Source organism: Rosa rugosa, chromosome 5, assembly GCF_958449725.1.
Source record: "Rosa rugosa chromosome 5, drRosRugo1.1, whole genome shotgun sequence".
Taxonomy (NCBI): Eukaryota; Viridiplantae; Streptophyta; class Magnoliopsida; order Rosales; family Rosaceae; genus Rosa; species Rosa rugosa.
The window spans coordinates 51,766,875-51,775,181 of NC_084824.1; the positions used below are offsets into that span (position 1 = coordinate 51,766,875).

Below are 8,307 nucleotides of genomic sequence, written 5' to 3' on the forward strand. Positions count from 1 at the left end.
CATTCTTAATTTTCAATGTGCATCATGTCTAGATTGTGACGCAAAAGTAGATTCTGCAGCACAAACAAAGCATGCATTAAAACTAATCAATACTAGAACTGATCTGTAATATGGCAGGTCAAAGAAAATTAATATGTAATGGGAAAAATAACATACCTTCCACTAGGCCAAAAATTCAATCAGACAACACATATCAGACAACAACAAACATTTTAACTGTCGTCTGATTATAACAAACGACAGCAAGAAATATTCTGTCGTCTTAAATTTCGAATCCAACGACAGTTGTTGCATTGATGTTATGCAATTGTAAATCAGACAATGGTTGTTTTTTCGATGTTGTCTGAATCAATCAATTCAGACAACAGTTATTACATTGATGTTGTCTTAGGTTGATTAACACAATGGTTGAGAAAAGATGTTGTCTGATTGTTTTTAATCACACAACAGTTATTATTTCTCTGTTGTGCAATTGTTGTTTAAACAATGGTTGAAAAAGATGTTGTCTGATTGTATTTGTTCACACAACAGTTTTTAAGTTGTCTGTTATGCCACTTTCTTTCAAACAATGTACTTGAATTGATGTTGTCTGAGTTTTAGAGTTCAATATGTTGGCGCCCTAGAATTGGCTTTAACACTTGACTAAATTTTCAATTTTCACTTCCCTCCATTCGACCAAATTTTACATTTCACCTGGAGTAGTATATAAAGGAAAGGGAACCCTAGCCCTCTCTCGGGCCGCACACTCCTCTCTCTCTCTCTCTCTATCACACCACCGGAGAACAAAACCCCGCCCTCAATCGAGATCACCGGACCACCACACACGACCCCCTAAAGCTACAGCGTCGCTGTTCCTTAACCTTCTTCGATCGCCGGCCATCTTTTCAACACACCGCCACCACCAACGTGCTCAAACCGATCCGAGCTTCAAAACCCAGGATTTCGTTGACCACTGAGGCCGAATAACCACCGGACGACCTCGTCGCGGGAGCTCTTAGCTCTTCGCCGTGAGGTAATTTTTCTCTCTTTACTTTATCAGATTTCAATTTCAGTGCATTTTGTTTGTTTTGTTTATAATAACTTAACTAACCGAAGGTGGAGGTAGGTATAAACACAGATATTTGTTTCATTTTGAGAATGCATGCTCTTGGAGGTGGAGGCCATGGCGGGTTCTAGGGTTGGGACTCTCTACCAAAGAAAACCCACAACAAAGAAAGCGATTTGATAGTTCTGGGTTTTAGGTTCTTGGGTAGTTTTCCATTATGGATTTTGATTCGGAAATTGGTTGTTGTGAGCTTCCAGGTACATTTGATCCTGAACTCCGTTTAGTACTTGAACTTGCCACTGATTCTGAGTTATATGAGATTGAAAGAATCCTTTTTGGCCCTAGTTATATGCAGTCAGGCATTTTGTGTTGAAATACACCTCATTGTCAACTTGTTTGGAGTCAATGTTACTTGAATTTCTTGGGCTTGCCACTATTTTGAGTGTATGAGGGGTCTTGATTATAGAAAGTAGTTTCAATTCTATTTCATCATATTCAATATTTATTATTATTTTAATTAAACTAATTGCTAGTGTCACATAGTTGCCAATGGAGTTTTCATGTTGACTATTTGATTGGTTTATGCGGGATTCTTGGTAGTGGTTGGAGGCCATCATATAGGAATGTCTTGCTTGCATATTTCTCAATATTGGACCTTGGTTCTTGTTAGTTTCTGAAGTGGAAATAATATTATCTTAAAGGAATGAGAGATTAATAGAGAACTGTAGGTATTGAAGTGAATCATGGGATGTGCTTGCCAAAAGTTAAGCAGTGATTATTTATTTGTCAAAATCCTTGCTTTAAGCATTAACTTAATTTTTTTTTTTGGGTCTATTTTGAACGTGTTTTAATGAATTAGAAGGAGTCACTTCGGCCATGCAGTGAAGAACCAGGAAGTTTTGAGGGCTTCCTAGAAGTCTCTGAGCGGTCAGATGCTTGTCTTGAACTCGGACTCAGTCAATGGAAGGTGTAAGCCCTCACTGGTTTAAAAGTTGGGGAAGTAGAGCTCCGATCGATGTTTTTAAAGGTAATGCAACTTTAGTACAACTTTATGGTTGATTACATTGTTATTAAAATTTAATTGATCCTTTCTTTTTGTTAGGGTGGTGGTATCCTTACTCTGCCAAAGATATATCAGTTGGTAAGAAACAATAGTCATATTAATGAATTCTATTTTCATTTCATTTCTGTTTCTTTGGTTATCTATTTTTGATTTTGTGGTAGTTAGCTCGGAAGTTATCTGGGAAGGTGTTCTTAGAAGCTGCCAATTATCATGAATGCCATACTACTTAACATGAATGGCCTTGTTGAATTTGTTTTTTGTTATTTTGTTTTTTGTTTATTATATTTCATTTTACATCTTGTTTGATTTTCTTACATAGTGAGAATAACAAATGCCCATATGTTGCCCTCATGTTTCAAATCGGTGTAGCTGCAACTTATCATAATGTAAGTTTCTTCAATGGCCTATAGAACTATGGATTTGTTCTTTTCATTTTTGATTTTTCTATAAACTTGTACAAAATATTTTGTTTTATGTTGGCATTTCCTTCATATACTGGGAGCTTCAAACCAAAAGGGATTTTGTATTGCTACTTTGCTAGTTTGGCGGCTGTAAGGAAGGAGTTGACTCTTGCATAAACAAGACTTGCAAATCCCATGAAGTTAACATTATGCACTTCTCTATTGGATTTTGTTATAGATAACTTTATTAAAAGTTGGTGCTGATTTCCAATTTTGGTATATGCATTCTCTTTGATTACTGACAAAATGTTGGAAATACTTGCCTAGAATCACTACTACAAATTTCCCCAAAGCCCACTGATTTGAATTAGTCCCTATTGGGACAAAGCATACTGATAAGAGTGGCTGATGGCATTAGCCACTATGCAGCCACTAATGGGAAATCAGTCCCCTCTATTGCATGTGCTAATGAGACTAAGCACATTGTTAAATTATCAGTGTGATGCCTTTAACCAAAGCTAAAATTGCATCCAAATCAGTCCCAAAGCAACTGATCCAAATATCAGTGGCTTTGGAATTCCACTTATATCAGTGGCAAAATCATTAAACTGGAATAAAAAAATAGGTGCCAAATACTAGCAAATACTAGTATTTGGCACCTCTACATTTCATGTACCGTATACTATATTAAAAAATGCATCATACAACAAATTCGCGAACTAAAAATAATTCATTACATCCAGAGACAACAAAATTTCTTCTCTACAACTGCAACCCTTCTTTGATATGGACAAACTCTGTCAAAGCAAATGGCAACGTGCTCACAGTACTTGAAGTTCTAGAAAAGAAGAATTAAATTTTGCACTGTGAAGTATTATCTAGCAAGTAGCAACCTATGCATTCAATTCTGTAAGAAATCCAAACATGACATTTACAAAATAATGTGTAGAAAAATATCTCATCCATAATACCATTCGGCAAATCTTCAAGCATCATACGATGTAACCTGACCCCAGCTGCAGGCCTATGCACATTGAAACAGAAAGGCAGTTTAATAAGACACTAGCAGAGCATCCAGCGCGATGCCGCGGGTTTGTTTATTTGCTGCGGTAACTCTAATCCAACCAATATTTGTTGTAAAAAAAATTGAACAAAATATCAAAATATAAACATAAAAATTCTTCATCCCACAGCTGCAACTCTTCTTTGATACAGACAACCTGCACATTACACCAGGTAGTATGTTCTTATTCTAACAATTACACAGACTGCCATCTTAACATATAAGACTCACACTTCGCATATGGGCAGACCACCATTGAACAAAAACAATTATATTACCCAATACAGAAAATTTTAACAAGTTATGGCTTATACATGAAACAATTAGCACCAAACATTCACCTTATTCTGGATAGAGAAATTGATAAAGTTGGTATCCACCAAAACCCAGTAAAGCTTCTAATCTCTTCCTCAGGCTTCTCAGAACTCAATAACTAACTCCATTTCATCAAACTAAGGTCAGACATCTTCTAATCTAATAAATCAAACTATAATCAATTAATCAAAGTATCAAACCAACTAACTAAGCTCGGAGCCTCACTCATCTTCTAATAAAAAAAACAACACAGCGGCACACAAAAAATTCACTTTTCGTTTCTGATAGAGGAATAATTGCCCACCAAAAAAAAAAAATCACCACCATATGAAGAATTAAGGAAGAAAAAGGAAAAGCCTTATATTGAACAATCCAAATCTCAATACCAACTCCAATGCAGTTTGTTATCAATTATTCAAAGTATCTAAGTATCAAACCAAGTAACAGAAGAAAAAACATAGCAGAACTGCAGAACCCAAGTAACGAAAGAAAATTCCACAGAAAAAGAGGAGTTTACCTCTTTATCATGAATCACGACTGTATGAAGGCAAATGATCGATATGCGATTGAAGAAACGATTATGATATGTCTATGCCCAAGGCTTGGCTCATGTGTCTGAGATTTGCCCCAAATTGAATTCGACATCAGTCCTTAATCCTAAAATCATCAGTCCTTAATCCTAAATTGAATTCGACATCAGTCCTTAATCTTAAAATTTGTCCTTATGCAACCTGACACAACATTGAAATTCAATCACCGTTAAAAAAGTGGACTAACTATAGTAAGTTATCAGTGAGAAAGTTAAAAGAAGCGGATATACCATATATCCCTACATATACAGAGAAGTCAAAAATTAAACATAATTCTCCACTGACATCACAGCTACCAAATCAAGAGCAGCTTCCTGCCAAAAAGAAAAAATGTAAATTAAATCACATATCAGTTCCTAATAAAAGGACTTAAAATTAAACGAGATGACATCCTATATCTGGAGAAATTAAGCAATAATCTATAATCTCAATACAGAAGCCAACTTCTCCCTTCCAGAGGCAATAAGCTCTGTTATGTCCTTACCCTGAACTTCCTTGAGAAGAAACTGAAGCCTGTCATCATCTGCTTCAGCACCAACTGTGAAAAAGATGAATGTGTTAGCACTATGAACATTAAAACCTGACCCTCTACATGCACAGTTCTACTCAATCAACTGATCAAAATACACATAACAATCCCGATTGACAATATGAATTAATTGCTCTAAGATTCATTGCAGATAGATAATGCAAATACTAGAAACACTTGGGAAAAAGAAAAACTACAAGGTTCAATATGTTGTAATAACAATGGCAAATGAGTGAAAAATGTATACAAACAAAAGTGCTTCTAAATACAAGTCATATTAATCCTAAAACAGATTTCAGCGACTCAAAAAGCATAGCATTTAAACCCAATTCCTCGAGCCCCGATCCATTGTAGTCAGTAATAAATCTTTTTCATTGTATTGAGTCTTAAGTAATAACAAACAAAATGCTACGGTAGAGTTATAGAATAGAAAACGCTGTTGCTAAGTCTCAAAATTGAAAACCGACATGGTAAAGTAGGAATACAAAACATGAATTTCAAAATCAACAACACTAATCGATCAGAAAGACACAATTTTTGGGCATATGTTTAACAACACAATGTGTAAATGAAGCAAAGAGAGCAAAAAGAGGTACCGACGCCAAGGATGCTCTTGATGTCTTCGGTTTTGGTCTTGCCTCCCAACACAGCAAGCAAATAAGCAGCGATCACCTTCATCTCTGTTTTCACGAGTTGCAAAATAGTTAATATCAATCAGAACCGAACAGGGAGAGAGAGACAAATCTAACGCCTAATACAGATACAGAGAGATAGAGAGAAAGAGATAGTACTTGAGAGAGAGAGGCTGTGGATCTGCAGAGTATGAAGAAGGGTGAGTTACCGCGAGCACCCCAAGCTCTAGGCTCAGGCCCCCCACTGCCCTGCCCCATCGAACGCCTTTGAGACCTTGTAGATCCAAATCATCGTCGTCGTCGGAGAACGTAACTACAGATCCGCCGGTCCACCTAACCCAACCTTGAATCACCAAAGCCTCGAGGTTGCTTTAGGCCTAAAAAATAACACGGCTTTTGAAACTCTTATCCAGAAAATCGAGTGATTCTGGAGTAACACTCACAAAATTGCATGATAACGAGAGAGAGACCGGAGAGAGAAAGAGAGAGAGAGGCAGAGAGCAGGCTAGGGTTTTTAGTCGAAGCAAGTGAATATATACCAAAGAGGAGAGGTTTGCTGTCTCGACACCACAGCATAAGAGTTCTCAAGAACTCAGCCCAAACATAGGAACCCCGGAGCCCACTTATATTATTTTTTGTTTGTAAGAGCCCACTTATATTATAATTATAATGCATTTGGCAGTGTTTCAGTACCAGCATAATCTCTATTCACCCATTAGGCACTGATGTACAGTGGAAGGAAAAAAAGTCTCACTGATTTTTTAAATCAGTGTGATACTGTTCTCTTAAGGACTGATGAGTTTTTAGTGCCTACAAAAGAGGTGCTATTGGGGAAATTTGTAGTAGTGAATATACTTGCAGTTGGTATATGCATTCTCCTTTATTGTTACTCCTTAATCGTAACATCTTTGCTATTGTTTGCAGATCAACCACTTAGGAGAAGTTTTGTATCAAATTGCTCAAGGCTTTGAACTGAGATGGTGGAAATGAAAGGCAATGTGCAGTCATTGGGAGATCAAGCTTGGAACACCCAGCAAATTGTATTATTCTTTATCATCATGTAAACCTTATGAATCTTGAGAGCTTGTTAAGCTAATGAAATGGATTAATGCTTTATGAAATTGTTTTTGTTGGATCTATTGGAGTTTATTATATGTATCAAAGTTGCTTTCAGTAAAATATAAGAGTCACTTTCATACCACAACTAAGTAAAAACAATTGTCCAAGGGAGTTAAACACAACTAAATGGATAGCAAAACCTGTTGTTGGAGCCATTTCAGCACAACAAGACTCTACATCAAAACCATTGTCTAATAAAAACTCAAACAACAGTTTTTTAAGAAACTTGTACTATCAAATACAAACAGACAATGCTTTCTTCAATTTTTTGTTGTCTTGTTTGTATTCAATCAATAGTAAACAACTAGTCAGATGATGTACAAGCTTCATTCAGACAACAGTTTATTTACAAGCCAATGTTTTCTGACTGTTCTTCACAAGTTTCTCTCCTGTAGCAGCTGTTATCTGAAATTAATTTGTACAAGAGTTAAGATACTCATTATGTTGTTCTTTCTGGTGTTCAGACAACAGCCATGCAAGCCACTGCTGTTGTGCTAAACTTTATCAAACGACAGTTTCATGGTATTGTCTGATTCATGTATCAGACGACATTGAGATAGACAACAACAGCCCCTATAATCAGATGACAGTGAAAAACTGTTGTCTGATTGAATTATTGGCCTAGTGTTCCAATAAGGCAGCTTAAAGAAAATTGACTTCTTCTTCCAGCACTTTGTGAGCTTAATAGGATCATCACCATCACTCTCTGAATCATTATCTTTTTCACTCTCTCTCTTCCTCTTTCTATTTTCCCCTTTCTTCTTCTTCCCCCAATTATTTTCAATATTTTTTACAACTTCAAAAACTTCAGAACTAGTTAATTGTCTAGGCTTTCGACCGGAAATGGTGATCATGAGGAAGAAAAGTTCTATGACACATGTATGAATGTTTTTTTCCATTTGTTAACCATTGTGAGTATGTCTGCACACCACAAACTGGACAAGCTTTTTTTCCTTTGGTAGAATATCTCGATAAATTCCTGTAAGCGGGAAAATCATATATAGTCCACATCAACAAAGCTTTCAAATTGAATGTGGAGTTCATAAATGCATCATACACCCTCACCCCATTCACCCACAACTTTCTCAAATCTTCTATAAGAGGTTGTAAATACACATCTATATCGTTTCCCGACTGCTTCGGTCCCGGGATAAGCAATGTCAACATTAAATTTTCCTTCGACATGCATAAAGAAGGAGGAAGATTATATGTAACCAAAATCACTGGCCAACAACTATATCGATAACTAAAATCACGAAAGGGATTAAATCTATCTGATGATTGGCCAAGTCTTAGGTTAGAGGGTTCGATGCAAACGAAGGCCAATTACTATCTATGCTCTTCCATGCCAACGAGTCAACCGGGTGGCACATCATGCCATCCTGACTCTTGTGTGTGTGATGTCACCTTAATTGTTCTGCCTTCTCAACTGACTTGAACATCCTTCTAAGTCTAGGTATGATTGGAAAGTATCTAACTACCTTTGCTGAAACTCCTTCTTCAATCTTTTGTGTGCGCTGATCAACTTTCCAGCGTGATGAGCCACACTT

The 8,307-nt window shown here is 36.6% G+C and overlaps 2 long non-coding RNA genes across 4 annotated transcripts; one reads left to right on the forward strand and one right to left on the reverse strand.

The window, feature by feature from the left end:
- Positions 1-198: 198 nt before the first annotated feature.
- Positions 199-6,775, forward strand: LOC133710052 (uncharacterized). Of its 3 annotated transcripts, none has more exons than XR_009846443.1 (5): positions 199-1,302; positions 1,905-2,072; positions 2,148-2,186; positions 2,428-2,494; positions 6,563-6,775. It is a non-coding gene; the product is annotated as an uncharacterized LOC133710052 (long non-coding RNA). The 3 variants fall into 3 exon arrangements; XR_009846444.1 differs by having other exon boundaries at positions 1,908-2,072; XR_009846442.1 differs by having other exon boundaries at positions 199-2,072.
- On the reverse strand, positions 4,570-5,666 carry LOC133713069 (uncharacterized). Its single transcript, XR_009847754.1, has 3 exons — positions 4,962-5,666; positions 4,721-4,791; positions 4,570-4,618 (listed from the first exon to the last, which is right to left on the reverse strand). It is a non-coding gene; the product is annotated as an uncharacterized LOC133713069 (long non-coding RNA).
- Positions 6,776-8,307: the final 1,532 nt, after the last annotated feature.